Raw genomic sequence first — 19349 nt, 5'->3', positions numbered from 1 at the left:
TCGGATGTCGGAAGGAAGTAAAATGTAAGTTATATGTGTTTCTCTTTTTTTTGTTTATACATTAAATAAATCATTATTACAAAAGAAATATAAATAACGCAAAAAAGGCGGACATAATGCCAATGCCTCTCCTGCAGCTGTTTTTGTCATAGGCGCCTTCCGACATCCGATATCGGAAAGGCGCTTCCGATAAATTCAGCGATGTGGGAGCCCCCCGTTAGCTGTCGGACCGATAATATTTGTTTGTGTGCGTATGTGTAGGCTTATGCTTGTTGTAGTGTGCGTGACCGCTAAAGCCGGCGCAACCCCGCGGCGGCCTGGCTACGCGGATCCTACATCCGATATCGGATCGGACAGTGTGAAAATGCCTACGAGAACAAGCACTTACGCATTCTATTTTCATCGTCTGAATAATGTCGTTGTTAAAAAACGGGAATCCGTGTGTTAATAAAGAATTAGACCTGCTGGGGTTTCCCGTATATCTTTTACGTCTACGCCTTGAGGCCTTTTCTATCTTGTATAAATAGTGTGCGATCTGATTCTGTTATCATGGCAAATAAGAAATCATAAATACGTGAAGAGACCTACTTTTGCGATGCTAAATACTTGTATTATAGTACTGTGATTTAAAATTAGTGAGTGAGAATTTGTTTATTTAACGTAAATAATACAAACTTAATACTTAAGTACCTTATAAAATAACTAAAAATAAACCTAACAAAAAAATAAAAATCCCTAAAAACCTACCTTCAAAGCCTAGGCCCCTCGGCAAGGTGCACATCGCGCAGGCAGCGTTCCCGCGCTGTATAGAAGGAATATGCACGAAAGTTTCACAAAAATGCTGTAGGTAATTTCCTTTTAATCTGGACGAAGTATCCTAAGATTTTTATTTCTATTTTGTTACCATTTTTCACAAACTTTGTATGACGATAACGCAATGGAATGATGGAAAAATGTATGGAATTTTTAGGACACTATTTTTCTCCTATTAGGATTGAAAGAGCTCGTGATTCTGAGTAGAAATAATATAAAAATTCCCAAAATTAAAAAAAACAGGTTAGTGTATTAGGTCTCTAGGCAGATAGGTAGGCTTCTAGGTACTCTGGGTCGGCGCAGCATGTTTTCATGTATGTATTCAGCGTATTTTCTTTTTATGTATTCAAACAAAATTGTCTTCGAAAAAAACACTTGTTAAGATGTTTTGCCTTTGTGGAAGCATATAAGAGGCCGCTGAATATTTTAATACTCGGTTAGCAGTGTTTTGTTTACGTGTAAAATATATGTTGCCGGATATATTGATGATTACACGGGCGTTCAATTTTACATGTAAATAATGCTATGTCAATAACGGGTTTGTTTTAATTAAAATGTTTTGTTTTTGTTTGTTTAAAAAAAAACAGTAACACACAACACAGGCGGCAACAAAAGTAAAGGGTCTGAGTACGCGTCAATAGTATTTACCATTCTCTAATAAACGGGTTACTCACGTTTTTTAAATACGTGACTTAAAATACGTGAGTGACCCGTTCTTAATATATTTAATATGTATGTGTCTCACGGAAGTTTTGTTATTAAAATTTAATAACGTAACAAAATAAGAGATTAAGGGTGGAATCACATCTATCAGCATCGAGCCGCATTTTATGTATGAGAAATTGCTCGTTAGTATGAAGATGCGTACGCATGCTTTCAGCTTTTCGATGCGTACGCATCTTCATACTAACGAGCGATTTCTCATATATAAAATGCGGCTCGATGCTGATAGATGTGATTCCACCCTTAAAGAGAACTTTAGGACGCGAAATGTAGATATATATTTATATGGAATACATTCGCTTCAAGACAATATACCCACCCCTTCCGTCTTAAGGACTACTCACGTTAGACCGGGCCGTGTCCGGGCCGGAGCTTTCGGCGCTTACTTTTCTATGACATGACAGGCGATCACGTGATGCTTTCCATGGAAAACAATGCGCCGAAAGCTCTGGGTCGGACACGGCCCGGTCTAACGTGAGTCATCCTTAACATGGCTTTAATGCTAAATGGTTTCATTTCTCGTGGAAAGTTTTCGGTGAACCTCATTAATTCACTTTTCTGTACACACCAGTAAGTAATTCACGAATAGTAATAAATATTCGCGAACATCGAAATCGAAATGTACCTATCTGTCTCTCTATCGAATATGCAAAAGCGATAGAGAGGCAGATAACGACATTCGATTTTCACTGGTCGTGGTTGGCTCCCTGATGCTAATCACATGAATTCAAACTCGTCGGCTGATCATTGTTTACGACTTCTGGCAAACTTGGGAGGAAGTTTGGAATTAATTTAAATTTAAATTTATGCTGAGGTATAATTAGTTTCAAAAGAGCATTGTTCGCCAATGTCAACCTAACTTTCTGATGCCTTAAATATTTGTGACATATTTTAATATTTAAATATTTTTATGCACTTATTTGTCAATGCCAACATAGAAACGTATGTTTCGAAGGTTTTAGGAAAACCTTAAGGTATAATAATGTAGTATTATACATATACTATCGACCTGCCCTGGCTTCGCACGGGTTAACAAATTATACACAAACCTTCCTTAAGAATTACTCTATTGACAGGTGAAAACCGCATGAAAATCCGTTGAGTAGTTTTTGAGTTTATGGCGAACAAACACACAAACACACAGACAGACGCGGCGGGGGACTTTGTTTTATAAGGTAAGTAGTCTTAGCCATTCTGTTCATCATATTTGAGGATTTAGGCGGCATTTAGAAATTTCAATTATTACTCGAGCTGTGTCCCAGCGAGGTTTGGTTGGCCTCTTTAAGGGCTCATACTAACGAGCGCTTTTTCAACACGCGTTAAAAAAGCGCTTGAATCCGTCCGCACGCTAAATTACATTTAACGACCAACGCTTAAAGTCGAAAATCCAACAACGCTTAATAAAAATCGCCACCGCCAACGTGTGAATAAATACACATGTATCCATTTGTGTCTCGGAGTAATTAACAATGGAGCCGCCATTAACAGGCGTTCCCCTCTGTCGAAAATAGGCGGCCAATGGTCAACCACATGTCAACCATATGTATGGACTGACGTTTATCTGACATGACGTACCTATACATTTGATGTGCCCCTCCCCCGCAAAAAACGGCAGACTATTTTGTACCGAAAATTTTAGACATGGCGTCTCCGTTGGTTATATCCTCTAAAATTTGTGTAATTCAAATGCTTTTTTAACGCGCGTTGTAAAAGCGCTCGTGCGAATGAGGCTTAAAGGTGACGTTCGAATTTGAACTGCAGCTGTAGGTATTTTACAAGCTTTTATTTAGTTTCACCTGTCCCGTTGTCTGTCTGTCGGTCTGTAATCAAATCTTGTAAGTTAAATTTGATCCACTTCCCGGTTTCCGATTGAGCTGAAATTTTGCATGCATGTATAAATCGGATGACAATGCAATATTATGGTACCATCGAGCTGATCTGATGATGGAGACAGGAGGTGGCCATAGGAACTCTGTGATGAAACAACGCAACCTAATTGTGTTAGGGGTTTTTAAAATTGTCTCGATGAGTATTAGTTGTCTGTCGTAAGAAAAGTACAGTCAGCGATAAAAGCTTGTACCAAAAATGAAATTTTTGCCAAAAACTTATTATCTGTTGTGGCGTCGCTGTATCTGTCAATTTCCTTGATAAAATTAGTGACGGAATGAACGTCACAATGGTGGCAATAATATTAGGATACATTTTTTATCTCCCGGTGCCAAACCGAATTTCTACGACCCATTCGGCACAAGGTGACCGTAAAGCCCGTAGGTATACACATAACAGATATAGGTTCTATTGGACATGGGGTATCATGGGCCCTTTACAAAATGTCCGCCGCAAAAAGCGGCGAAGGGTTAACGTTATAGTTTTATTAAATTCCATCTCTTATCACCCTTTTCCGGATACATGGCCCTTTGTTATTTACATCAGTTCACGGTCCCTTGTTTTACCCCTTATGAATAAAATACAAAGAGATGCAAACATCTCTTTACATGTCAATAAAAAATTGATAGAAAAATAAAGGCAGTGTTCGATGGAACATTTTAGTTAGTTAGACTAATTTTACTTAAAGTCACGTGTTTTTTTTAAATATTGTGTTTTTACTATAACACTTAAAATCTGGGAGACCGAGCTTTGCTCGGAAAACACATAAAAACTCAAAAATGCGCGTTTTCCCAGGGATGAGACCTAGCTAAAATAGATCGATTTTTCGCCCCCGAAAACCCCCATACAGCAAATTTAATCGAAATCGTTAGAGCCGTTTCCGAGATCCCCGAAATATATAAATAAATATACAAGAAGTGCTCGTTTAAAGGTATAAGATGCTATCTAACACGTATTCTGCAAAGCCTAACCTTTAGCCTAGCTTTTAAAAGTGTTAGCCTTTTCTTAAAAAATATATATTTTTAATGGATTTGCAGTCTTTCAAATTATAACACTAAATTGAAACAGTAAACATCTACACAGTAAATGTTACGAGTAGGTAACTGGGTCATTTCAGAAAAGTGTCGGGTACATGATGCTATTTTAACACTTCTGCAGCGGTATCATGGTCGCTTTTTTACCACCTGTCATATCATGCGTCCCTTTCGCACTTACCTACTTGTTAGAACGTGACAGGCATGATGACAAATGATAAAGAGCCGGCCATCTTAGCCCTTCTGATAAATCTAAGAAGCCGATATGTGACATAATAACGTTCGATAGCTGACGATCGGTTTTTCTAGGATATATAGCATATAGCGGCCGTCTCCATACTAAATAATACGGCTAAGTATGGATGTCGTAGTATTTGTATGGAGACGGCCGCTATATGACGGCACCGCTATCCTAGGAAACCAGAGCATTAGCGCTTTAAACTCAACGGTACCTATATGTATAATACTGTGTTCTGTTTTTAAGGTAGCTGCCATACGCGTCACTTTCCCGATAAAGTAGAATTTATTGTACAATGCCCCAACTTATTCATTTAAATTTCGCATTTCGTTAAAGTGCCATCCCAGCAATACTACGCGAAATAAACTCAAACCTAATAAAGTGGAAAGTAAATCACAAAACTCCACACTCGAATGGAACCCTACTTAAAATGCCTGCGAAACTTTTTTCCGAGTGTAGATACCAAAAGTTTGAGAGGTCGTTAGGGTCCCAGTTGGAGTTACAGAAGATCAACAAACGGTCTAAACGCGTGTCGTGTTTGGTTTCTTTAATGATATTGTGTAGGTACTGCAAAGGTATGCAACCTTTACTGCTTTTTGGTCAGTGACTGGTAGCATTTACTTATTTAAATTGAGAATTCGATCTAGCTGTCAGATGGAACGGGTGTGCGGATCGGCATTCCAGAAGACCAGAAGCCTCTTCTGGTCTTCTGGAATGCCGATCCGCACACCCGTGATTGACTGCCTGCCTCAGTCATTAAGAAAGAGTAGATGATTTATGTAACCTAAACTTTATGAAATTTGTATGTATGTTAGTCTATAAGGTATACCTATGTAATATAACCTATGGGCCTTGTTACATGAATCAAATTTAAAATAAAATAAATAAATAATCGGTAGTGACCCTGCTTACGAATCTGGAGGTCCTGAGTCTGGTGGAGAAGGATCGAATTCTTGGTAAAAACAATTTAACTTATTTGTGAGAGTACCTACAAGAAACCTTCTCGCTTATAGCTTATAGCTCATTGACAAGCAGTGCTCGGTATTAGAGACGAGATCTCTTTGCGGTCAATAAAACGTGGTTAAGAAATTACATTACTTATTAATATATTTTACGAGATCGCGTAATTTACGGCTTAGGTATTTCTATTATCGCAGCTTTTATAGAGAACAATGAAAGTGGAAACAAAAACAAGAAAATGTGAATACTGTAACAAAAGCAGGAAAATGGAGCCCGGCTAGTTTGAATTAATTGCCTTGGCAACACTGGCCTATGTGGAAAAAAACGACACAACTGCCGGAAACTATAATCTAGTCCGGCCATTTTGGATGTACAAGGTAAAACAAATGGGCAGAAAACAAAGCGTTTATTGTTTATTCCTTTTATAGGAATTTACAGCCTATTATAGGAATATAATTGAACAAACTTTGTAAAAACTACTTGTGTAGCCATTTTATTGAAAATACAATAGAGCATCCGTGTTGTCTTGTCCTTCCTACCTTCGGAGTGTTTGAAAAGCCGAATGTTTAAAAGGAATATCGTTTCACTACGTTACATACGCAAGGGCGGTGGGGTTACACGTCTCGTAGCACCGGAGCAGTTAACCTTTTGGACGCCAATGACCGATATATACGCACCGCAGGTTCAACGCCAAAGACTGATTAATCGGTCACAGACCACAGAGCAACCAGACCTACGTGCATAGGCATAAAGTTCAATTTAAGTTTTGACACTTCGGTGACGTGGCGTCCGCGTGAAAGCTTTTGTGTTTGACACGGCGTTGAAAGGGTTAAAAACAAGGTTCACTTTTTGGTTTGATAACTAAAACTTGCTCAATATTTAGTGTTCTGGATTGTTACCAAAATTTGATTCATCAACATATTATTTAACTAGTTAATTTAATTTAAAAATGTTTACTGTTCATAACTAAACAAAACATACCTACATAGTTATTTCTGCTGACCTAAATAACATTATACTTATTGCTTACTAAATATGCTAAATGAAATTACAATAAATCAATGGTATTTACAGCTGCCCATTACTAAAGTGAGACAATACTTAAGTACTAAAAGGTTTGCCATTGAAATGAAAATTCGTCCAAGCTAGCGTCGTGTCTTGTTGTAATTTGTGCTCGATAAGCTAAAATCAATGCCAAGTTGCCAACAAATTGTTTGCGCTTTTGCCAAAACATTCTACGTTGTTATGGCGAATTGGAGCTGAAAATTTATAATGTAATAAAAGCATATGGAAACCAACTTTGTATTATAATAGGTATACCTAAAAAAAGTATGAGTGTTTCTTAAATATTGGCACTTTCCACGTTAGAGCGTTTTCACATTGTCCGATCTGAAATCGGATCACGAATGACCTTTGGACAAAAATAACTGCTAGAAAATTCCATATTATTATGGCATTAAGTCCTTTTACTTTTTGCATTTATAAAACATTTTCTTTTGAACATCAAACAATAATTAAATGTATAAAAAATATAAGAAAACGCTTTTTTACTTTTTGCTTCTGCAGTCTTTGACAGTCAACTATAGCATCAAACTAGAGATGCAACGGATAGTTGTTTGACCGGATACCGGATACCGGATATTCGGCCTGCCCATCAGCCGAATATTCGGCCGGCGGAACTATACCTACATTACGGTTTTTCAGGTGCGCATTGTGCAGATTTTGACCTGTTTCGTAGTGAACGTTCACAGTGCGCGTGCATGTCTGTGAAATATTTAATTTGTTTTAAAATAATAACGAGTACGATTATGACCGTAACTGTTTCTTAAATCCAATTTGTTTGCTCCGAAATCAAGCAATGTTACTATCCGGCCGGATATTAAAATAATGTCGGAATAGGCCGGATACCGGATAGTAACCGAATATCCGGTGCATCTCTACATCAAACACAAACATTTCAAGCCAAAAGACGTCCTCTGCTAAACGAAATTGGGGCCTCCACGACGGCCTGTCGTACCCTATCGCCACACATCTGCGATCTAATTTATTCCGCATCTTTACCCATTCAGTCCAGTGTTGAGAGCAACACAAAATAAGTGATTACAATACAATATAGATATTACAAATTTTATATCAAAACTTAAGAGCCAACGGGAGTGGTCATTTCTCCATACAAACGTACTCCTCGTTTTCCTCCGTGGTTTTTGAAGCTAGAGCAATGATTTTTTCAACACAGATTAATATTGTCAATATCTGTGTCGGACCGTTTTGCTTTTTCTGATATTTTTGTTTTTTAAGGCGCTAGAGCCCTTCTAAAATGGCCAAAATGGCCTAATTGACTATGCCGCAATGAGAGGCGTGGCATTCAAAACTGATATCAATTAGCCAAAAAAGCAAAACGGTCCGACACAGATAATTTCATAATCATTTAGATTTCCAAATTTGGTTACGATTGGTTAAGTTTTGGAGGAGGAAACAGAGGAGTACGAAACCTCGATTTTTGAGATTTTTACGCAGGATTTTTCGCCTTGTCCTTATCGCACTACTTTTAGGTGCCGCTTCCGTTAGCGAGACGGGTATATTTACCTAAAATATTTAAAACTCAGCTCCTGTTTCGTCTTAATTTGTTGTTACGTACATAGCCTAGGAATTTCATTACAAACTTAGTAGTATCAATGGATAGTGTAGAATTCGACTAAAGTTGAGCGTTCCCGCCGACAACTAAAGTTAGGAGACTGAGCGTCCCTCGGAAACGGAAACGCCGCACGTATCAATACAGCGCTCGCATCCTCTAGGCATGCCACTACAATACTCGATGTTATACCATACTTTCATAAATACCTCCTTTGTATTATTGAAAGTTACTCAGTTCTGGGAGCTGAACATGTCTTCCACGGATGATGTTGCAAACTAGTACGTAAACGTACGTACCGCGACACCATCGCATCGCAAGCGCGGACTTCTGTCTGGTGTGGTGTTTCGACGGTTCCGGGGCAACCAGCCGAATCCTACACCAAGTCAGACGCAACGGAGCCACGCTGTTATGTCGTCGCCCAAATGTAATGTTTAATTTGTCTTTGGTTCTTATTTGTAGTTTATTTGTTTCCTTGTATTCTTATTTTGTAGTTTCACAGTGCCTTGGTTTTTACTGTAATGCTGTGTCACTTATTTGATAAATAAATAAATAAATAAATAATGCGTTTACTAAGGTCTGTTAAGCCGGTCTTTAATGCGTAACCTAGTCGTAACAACGAATTGGAACAGAATTCGACTAAAGTTTAGCGTTTCAGATTATGTAGTCGCTAGCAAATATGCATGGCCGTGTCAAATTCAGTATTCGGTCAGGGTATTAGCAAAGAGAATAGAGTGTGTGTGTGTGTGGGTGTGTGTGTGTGTGTGTAGTTACTGTCATGGTAAATTATGTAGCCACAGTACATTTACTGCCATCTTTTGACAGAAGATTAAAACTGTTAGAACTGTGCAATCTTTTCGAGCGATGGCGCCATAACCATTGGCCTACTGTCGAGTAGATGGCGTTTACTTTACTTTGACAATCCGCCTCTATTTCAAATTCTCTTTGGTATTATGTAGTCTGTACTAGTACCAGCTAGTATCTACTTAACATTTTAACTTAGACCGCCGATAAGACTTATCGGCAGCGGCACACACTTATTAGTGCGTGGCTCAAAATTACCTCTCGAGTAAAATTACTTGCAATTATTCCACAATACTCGTTACTCAAGAATACCTACTCGTCCATGCTTATTTCCGCCTACTCCGTGTCACGAGATGGCGGGACTTGGCTTTTGTTTTAACGGCTTGATTGAGGTTCTGACGTGTTAAGATGGGAAGCTCGAACTGCGTATGGGTGTGTAGTGTGTACATTCCATTTAAATTAAACGGCGACTTTGTACCTATGGTGAAATTTTAAATAACGGCCTATTTGATTGGTTTAATTAAGCAAAGAAATTACCCCGGGGACTAGTCATAGTCACGTCCAATTCTTCTTGAATTTTAAGTTTTATGATTTCCCTACGAGTTTTTAAATTATTCAAAATTATTTTATTATTGTTTTGTTGCACGATGTTCATTTTAAAGCAAACAAAATTCATTCAAAAACAATGAAAGCTTCGCACGGATGGGATAATATTTACCTAGAATTTCCCTTCAACAAAATAAAGAGCAAAGAAACTAATCATGCCATACCAGGAATCGAGTTCCGCTCGCCAGTTGCAATTGATTTCATTCGACTGATATGGAATTCCTCAAACGGTGGTTTAATTAGAGGCAGTCAAAGGTAAACACAGCGGCCTATTCTCGGTCTCTATTCTCTCTAAAGGCGTGACGTTTCTGAACACAGTAGTGTTATACACAGTAGGTGTTTTTTAGGGTTCCGTACCCAAAGGGTTAAAACGGGACCCTATTACTAAGTCTCCACTGTCCGTCTGTCTGTCTGTCACCAGGTTGTATCTCATGAGCCCTGATAGCTAGACAGTTGAAATTTTCACAGGTGATATATTTCTGTCGGCGCTATAACAACAAATACTAAAAAGTACTAAACCCTCGGTGAGCGAGTCAGACTCACACTTGTCCGGTTTTAATGATATAGGAGGTAAACGAGCAGACTAATCGCCTGATGGTAAGCGATTACACCCGCAAGTGCGTTGCCGGCCTTTAATATGGGACGCTCTTTTCTTTAAGATGTGAAGGTACCTAGTATCGGTCCGGAAATACGACAGTTTAAACCAGCGGTCGGCTACAGGCGGCCCGCGAACCTCTCACTTGTGGCCCGCGAGCCTCCTGGCCATTTTGTATGTAATATTGACAAACGACAATGTCTGATAAAGTCATAAAAATTAACAAAGTGCGGCCCGCGTCAACTTCGTTAACTACTAATGTGGCCCTTGGCTGCTAAAAGGTTGCCGACCGCTGGTTTAAACAATAAAAATTAAAATATCTGGAGGTAATTTACACGAAACGACCAAATAACTTTATAAAGCTTATACCATGATGAGTATGTACTATTAGTCAGCGATCAGCGATACGTAGGTACTTATAAATACACATTTATACCTCTTAACACTAAACATAAAAATCTCATTAAGAGATATACAGGGTGGAACATTTCTAGAGACTGAGCTGAAAGGATAATGTTATTTAAGTGATCTACAATCGAGTTATTATAGTCGTAAAGCTGAAGTAACAAGTAAAACAAAATCACTAAAATGAAATATTTTTATATCAGTGACAACCCTACAAATATATTTACATTTTAAATTGACACATGTCATGTCATACAATAGGATCTACTTGCTAGGGTTGAAACATAAAGATTTTTGCACTCATGTTTAACAAACTGTATCTCTAAAACGGTTAGAAATATTAACGTGATTAATAAGTGAAAAATAAAGTACATAGCCTAAACAATTCCCCGTTTGCCTAAAAGTCCTTCGTTCTGTTCCACTCGATATAAGTGTTTAAACACACAAATAAATGATAGGAACCCAGCACCTCCAGTAGGGCTAAGATATATAACCTTTATCATCTGTCATTTTTATCCTTTATGGCCTTTTTATCATCTGTCAACCTGCCTGTAACGTTCTAACAAATACGAAAGTGTGAAAGTGACGCATGATATGACAAGTGATAAAAATGCGACCATGATATCCGTGTAGCTTCTTTGTAACTATCGGCAACTATAAACAGGTTTCTAATATCATTAATAATTAAGAAAATGTGGCTCAAAGCCAGATGCGCCAGGTTAATAACGTTTATACGCTATCCTATAAAGTAATAAAGAGATTAGGATTAAAAGTCGCTCAGCGAACTAGGGAGCTAAGTCTTTCTCATGATGCGAAAAACTACAAAACTACAAAAAAATCGTTAACCTAATTCAAATTTTTTAAATATAATAAGTACAGTCACGATTAGTTTGAGTACCATTTCGTACCTTGTCACCGTGATAGTAGTATGAGATACCTAGCGACTTTCATATTGAATATCACTGTGGCAAGGTACGGTCAGCCAAGAAAGTGGTCTACCACTTTTCGACTCTATCGTCTGATTGGTACTAAATGGTGCGAATATTGTACGTGCTCACAGGCTTCGGTCCGGTCACATTCCATTAAATAAGTTTGCTCATCTGATGAGTAAAGCAGAGTCGCCCAACTGCGATATCTGCGACTCCGTCGAGGATGTACAGCACTTCCTAATGGAATGTGTTCGGACTCGAGACAAGAGGGCACAACTAAGTATTTGAAGCTAGGGGCTATGGTTAACTGATGTTGGGGGTTTTCAATCGATATTGGCGGAACCCCTGTCTGAAACTGCAAAATTCGTGTACAGTTTTTTTGATATCTAGCAACACTTATTGAAACTCGTGTAATGTAGAGGCCCGACGGAGCCGATATGTCTCATTGATAAAGGCTCCTTTTAAACATGTAGATAAAAAAAATGGTACGGAAATTAAAATTACATATTTGACTGTACCTACTGCTACTATACCTATTCGTGCTACGAATTCGTATCCGATGGGAAATCATCCGGTAGAATCGTAAGGCAATTATTAAAACAAATGGAGTGTAGGTGTACTTTAACAATTGTTTGTGTAAGAATTTTATTGTTCGCTCATTTTTCTTACCCATTATTGGCGTTTTACGTAAAAGTACCCAATCGGCAATTTTCGGCGGCCAGGACCGGGATAAGTGGCGTACACGAAGAGAGGCCTATGCTCAGCAGTGGGCGACTGAAGGCTAGAATGATGATGATGATGAATCGGCAATTTTGTGTAAAATGACAATCGTAACGGCTAGGCCACGACATCGAGCGATTTGCGATGGCGGGAGCGATAACCATAGGTTGGAGCGGAGGGTCCGATCACTGTGTCACGCTCCAACCTATGGTCATCGCTCCCGCCGTCGCAAGTCGCTCGATGTCGTGGCCGAGCCGTAAAGTAGGTATATTACGTTAGACTTCACAACATACACCTTTGAATTTCTTTCCTGATATATGCAGGTTTCCTCACGATGTTTTCCTTAATCGAAAAGCTAGTGGTAAATATCAAATGATATTTCGTACATAAGTTCCGAAAAACTCATTGGTACGAGCCAGGACTTGAACCCGCGACCTCCGGATTGAAAGTCGGACGTCATATCCACTCGGCCACCACCGCTTTTATATATTGTAATATTTATATTATTTTATATTACTGTCGCACAATGATCAACAACAACAACAGAAAACTGCGTCACGAAAATGATTATTTAGTATTTAAGATTATTAAAATAAATAAAAAAATAAATATTAGGGGACATCTTACACAGATCAAACCTAGCCCCAAACTAAGCAAAGCTTGTACTATGGGTACTAGGCGACGATATACATACTTGTATAGATAAATACATACTTATATACATAGAAAACAACCATGACTCAGGAACAAATATTAGTGTTCATCACACAAATAAATGCCCTTACTGGGATTCGAACCCAGGACCATCGGCTTAGCAGACAGGGTCACTATCCACTAGACCAGACCGGTGTATTATTATTGTATATATATGTTAGTTTGTAAGGTATGTATCTATGGGCCTTAGTAGCCTGAAAATAAATGCTTTGATTTGATTTGAATGGTTCATTGCACGTGTGCAATTCGAAGTTCAAAGTCACACTCAAAGTTACTGTGTTACAATTTTACAATATTACAGATTACAGATGTTTACTGTAAACATCTGTAATCTGTAAAATTTATAACAAAACTCTGCTTATAACTGCAAGTATTTAGTGCATGAAGAATACTTACACAATGTGTCGAGTTTTCTTGAATGGAAGTATTTAAACAATTCTCAACTCACGTAAGGCGACGCTGCAGACACGTAGTTAATAAATCTTCTGAAATATATCAGAAATATAAATTATTTCCGTAAGTTCCGTAACGTAAGTATATATTCGTAAATATGATATTTATTTATGTATGGTAGTGTATGTAGTTTATACTTTTTTCTATTTATGTATTTGTATTATTAGGTATTTTTATTTCTCAACTTCTATCACTCACTGCATCACCTACTCACATTATTTGTTTTATTTGCCGTGTCTTCACTACCCTAAGGTTGTCTGGAAGAGATCGCTCTTTAGCGATAAGATCGCCTGTTGTCTACCATAGTTTAAGTTATTCTTAATTTGTATATCATGTTCTTTTTAGGGTTCCGTACCCAAAGGGTAAAACGGACCCTATTACTAAGACTCCGCTGTCCGTCCGTCCGTCTGTCAGTCCGTATGTCATCAGGCTGTATCTCACGAAGCGTGATAGCTAGACAGTTGAAATTTTTACAGATGATGTATTTCTGTTGCCGCTATAACAACAAATACTACAAACAGAATAAAATAAAGATTTAAGTGGGGCTCCCATACAACAAACGTGATTTTTGACCGAAGTTAAGCAACGTCGGGCGGGGTCAGTAAGTACTTGGATGGGTGACCGTTTTTTTTTTGCCGTGTTTTGCAATATGGTACGGAACCCTTCCTGCGCGAGTCCGACTCGCACTTGCCCGGTTTTTATTCATATTGGTGAGCAATAAAGAATATTTGTATTGTATTATATTGTAAGTACCTATATCAGTAGTTTAATCTAGTCTTATATCGTATATTGTGTATCGTTTTGAGGATCAAATTGTACATCTGCCCTATCGCCTTATTCCAGGACACATCCTGCCATTTTTTTGCCAATGGAGACAATGAAACAAATATACCTTTCTGACCCTCTCAGCGGAAAGTCTTAGAAAGGGTAGATAGCTATATGTACCACGACAGTGAATCCATTTTAATTCTTACAAGTCGAAACGGTAGAAAATTAATAAGCCTATTTTCATTACAATTTCATTTCAAGATCGTTCATAGTTCCAATGATAATATATTTTTGTTTATTATTTTACCTATACCTATGATTGCAACAAATAGGTATTTGTTATGCGACAACATCCCCTAAAGTGATTCGAGAGCGTACAAGCTTTTTGCCAGTAAGCTACTCAAGACATTTTTCCGTCAGTCGCGTTACACTGAACGATTCGCAATGGGGCCTATTTTGACCCTTGAAAATGACTTCCACCCGCCGTACTTCAAAAGTAATAAGGATAACTTGTGACGACGCAACATGTAAAGGTAAATATAGCGATGGATTAGAGACTAGAGTATTTAACTGCCACTACCGCACTTGTAAGCGACAGTAACAATACAAGTTTACGTATTATCTAATGTCCAGTGTGGCCTTTAAGGAGTGCTCCCGGTACTGGTTTTCTATACAAATACAGTACCAGAATCAGGAAATCCCGGTTCCCGCTATACAAACTCAGTGCCGGCAGCAATCCCTGTGGTCTCCGAGTCAAAAAGTTTGGAGTTTCCAGAGTTATATAATACTATAAAATGCATAATAATTGCCTACACATAGCGACGGAATATATGTAGATAAAGCACTTAGTAACTACATTTTTTACTTCAAAATTAACATCGACATTTATTCTCTATAGCTATGTATACCTCGCGGAAAATTGTATATTGGGTAATATTCAAAGCTGCGGAGCTAATTTTGTGATTGGTCACTAAAAGTTAAGATTGGTTAAAATAAAACTATATAAATAAATATTATAGGACATTTTTACACAAATTGACTAGGCCCCACGGTAAGCTCAAGAAGGCTTGTGTTGTGGGTACTCAGACAACTATATATATAATATATAAATACTTAAATACATAGAAAACTACCATGTCTCAGGAACAAATATCTGTATCATCATACAAATAAATGCCCTTGCCAGGATTCGAACCCGGGACCATCGGCTTCATACGCAGCTACCCACTAGGCCAGACCGGTCGTCTATGTCCATATTGTCCATTTAAGGGGCGACCAATATGTCATTAAAGGCAGAAGATACTGAATAGGAGAAGCAAAGTGAAAGTGAAAGTGAAAGTGGACGCGGCACATTTCCCGGAAAACCGACGGCATTTGGAGCAGAAAGATTCTTGAAAAGCCGTGTACAAAAAACCCTGAATAAATATAAGACTAAGTGGACCGCTGTTTGTTGAATGTGTGTGGTTCGTGACCGGACGACGTGGAGACCCCTAGCGGAGGCCTTTGTCCAGTAATAAGCGTCTTTCGGGCGATACACCGTAAAACCATTCAACTATAGTCTAAAAATAGTTGTAGATAACTATTATTTGAAAAACTGTTCTGAGACAAAGTATTTTCATAAAGGGAAGAAAAATCTAGACAAAACCTAAAAGAACATGAGTAATGATAGATATACTCGTAGCCGGTCCAACAAGTCTGTCGGTAGTAAAAGGCGCGGAATTCAAATTTTCGCTGGCACAAACCCTTCGGCCTTCGCGCGTACATTTTTTCGGCGCTTTATTCTACTGACGGAATTGGTTTGACGAATTATAATTACAAATTGAACCACATAGCTGTAGTATTGGACCATAGGGTGGTTTTACCTGTAAACCTGGGGCCGTAGCCAAGATGAGAATTGCTTAGGTACCGATAAACGCCAATCGTAAATAAAAAAGGAATCGAGATGACAGATGTGAACGAAAAGTCACGTGATCACTTATATACTTAGAGGATATAACCAAACGGAGACGCCATGTCTGTAATTTTAGCATGAATCTAGTGTTTAAACTGGATAAGGCATTATGGGTTGGGGAAATGAGCGAACGGGATAGTCTTATGTATCTTTCAGTAGGAGTAGCAGCGTAAGCGCTATTATTGTTTGTCCTTGTCACAGTCTCACTTTTTTTTTATTCCCCACCATAAATTAGTATGGGTTATGGTGGGCATCAAATAAATTCGACCAATCATAGTGTCGCATTGCCTATGTTTCGTCCCTCACGGAGGCACGCGTATACCACTTCTATAGGATCCTACCTTCTATGAATTTTCGGTATAAAATAGTCTGCCAATTTTTGCGGGGAGGGGCAGGTCAAATGTAACGTAAAAATAGCCATGTCAGAAACGTCAGTCCATACAATGTGTATGACCATTGGCCGCCTATTTTCGACAGAGGGGAACGCCTGTTAATGGCTACTCCGTTTGGTTATATCCTCTAAGTTTCTATACATGAAAAGTTTGGCTTGGCGTTTTCTATTAAATATTGATTCCCCGGTTGGCCCCTTATAAAATTATGATTGAAATGGAAAAGATTATTGAAATTGGAAAGCAATTTAAACCGGTTTATCTTGTGTTAGCACTAAGCCGGAATTAATCGACGTAATCCTATGAGATCGAATCGAGAGCACTAGAGCACTAGGCTGAAGTAGGCACTAATCGAGTCTGAAGTGCCTAGAATGATTATTTGATTTGAATAACTCTAGGTTTAGCTTTTAATTACTCCTTAAGTACCTACCTATAGGTTAACTGGAAGAGATCCCTCTTAAGGCTAAGTTCGCCCTTGTACTATATTTATGTTCTATCCGATGTACCTTTCTTCCTCTTTCCCGTACAATAAAGTGTTACTTACTGAATCCCTACTATTATAATTTTCTAAATTTTATATTTTTTCACAGAATCACGAGTTCTTTCTAGAACCTCAAAGGAGAAATAATTGTTCTCTGATTTGTATCTCCAATCCGTTACCACTTTTCATAGATTTTGTATGGCGGTAACGGAACGGAAGGAACGAAAAATGTATGTAAATTTTGGGACACTTTTTTCTCCTATTAGGATCGAAAGCTCGTGATTCTGAGTATAAATAACATAAATAAACCCAAATATAAAAAGTGAACGTAGTGTACAACTCTTATTTTCAGCGAATGAGGGTTTCCGCAATCGATATTTTCACTAGATGGCAGCACCGTGACGAGAGGTCTTTTTGACAGCTGCTGTCAAAATCCACCAATAGAAAAAACATGGTTAAACATGATTGGTGGATTGTGACAGCTAGACCTCTCGCCACGGTGCTGTCATCTAGTGCAACATTGAAAACGGGATTGGTCAATAAGTCACTATGATCTCGTATTGAGTTACGCCTCCTTAGTAATTCTTCGATCGAATTCGAATTCCGGCTTTGAGCGCAACTTCGCACTTAATTATGCGATTTCCCGGAGATGTTTTAAACCACCGGCCGCACATAATGGCTCATTGTGCGGCCGTTGATAGCGCGCCAGATGCTAGGGCTGCCACAAGTAGTTTGTTAATGTTAAATTTATTCATCAATTTGAGTGGAGACTCAGTGGGGCTCTTGGAACCTGTTAATTTTATCTTATTTTGCTTGTACAATTAAAGTGTGGTTTATGATTTTAATTTTTTATTTAAAATGGTGGTTATTTATCTCTCAATACTACGTTCATAAATAATGCAAAAGAATACATAAAGCATCATATAGTGATCGTCGTTTTGTGTAAAAACTGAATGTAACCATATTGAGGATCTCTCCAAGCTTATCTAATCTTAATTCGTAATTATATTGAAATATGTTTATCTGAGATAATTGCTAAAACAAAAAATGCCGCATTGTTTAATTATTAATAGTACCTACTAATACAACTAATAAAAAAAGTTTCCTATTCATCAATTGCTCTCGTGACTTAATAATGTAAAAATCGACATGTCTGGTGTTATTGAGGGTGCTGGCTACATCTGATTCAATCTAAGGGTTGAAAATCTAATGGACAACCCTAGCTTCAGCCTTTGTCACCCTTATTCTTAGAGTTAGACATTAAAATTCTAAATACCCGTAGCGGCGTAGCACAGGTGTAGCCCCTGGCGTAGACCCGCTACGGGTGCTACGGCATGCAAGATTTCTAGTACAAAAGTTTTTCTTAGGCTTGACTTTAGTATTCTGCCCCACTTCTGCCCTGAGCCTGAACTAGGATATAGTCAATGTAATACGATTTCAATGAAATTTGAATTCGCCTTCGTCTCACACCAAAGGTTAACGTTCTTAGTTTATTCAGTTTATGGTTGTTGGAATAAAAGGATAAACTTTAAAATGTTATATACCTTTTTTTTTATAACTAGCGACCCGTCCCGGCTTCGCACGGGTTAACAAATTATACACCTAAACCTTCCTTAAGAATCACTCTATTGATAGGTGAAAACCGCATGAAAAACTGTTCAGTCTTTTTTGAGTATATCGCGAACATACAAACACAATCAGACAGACGCGGCGGGGGACTTTGTTTTATTAGGTGTAGTGATATATTCCAACTTCATATAGGTACTTATTCTAAATTCTCGATTGTACGGAAAATCAGTGTGAGTGAAAACCTGTATGTTTTAAATTGACCGCTTAACATCACTTCTTTTAAGTTTTTTGCCACTAGTTAAAAATAGCATGGTCCTTGCCGTGAACGGCCAAGCGCCTCGAGCTTTATAACGCTCCCATTGTCTGTACTTTTTGGCAAAAGCTCTTTGTTTAGCACTAACATTGTTCACGGCTTTATGAAGTGGAAGCCAGATTCGTGCCTAAAAAGGGAATAAAATAAAAAGCGTCGGTGGGCTGTGTTTTTTCTTACTCAAAGGCAGTGAATGTCATTAGGTACTTACCTATTTTTAAATCTGTTAAGGTTTTGATATTGTTTGATTTATGATCTCGCTGGCGCTGATTAGTTCACACTAGATTATCTGCGAGTCGTGTCATTACACATCTCATCATATTACCTCTAACCTCTACCCTTTATACCTCTGCCAAATACCTTAACTC

The sequence above is a fragment of the Cydia splendana genome, chromosome 11, assembly GCF_910591565.1.
Source record: "Cydia splendana chromosome 11, ilCydSple1.2, whole genome shotgun sequence".
In the NCBI taxonomy this organism is placed as follows: Eukaryota; Metazoa; Arthropoda; class Insecta; order Lepidoptera; family Tortricidae; genus Cydia; species Cydia splendana.
This window is presented reverse-complemented; position numbering follows the sequence as displayed.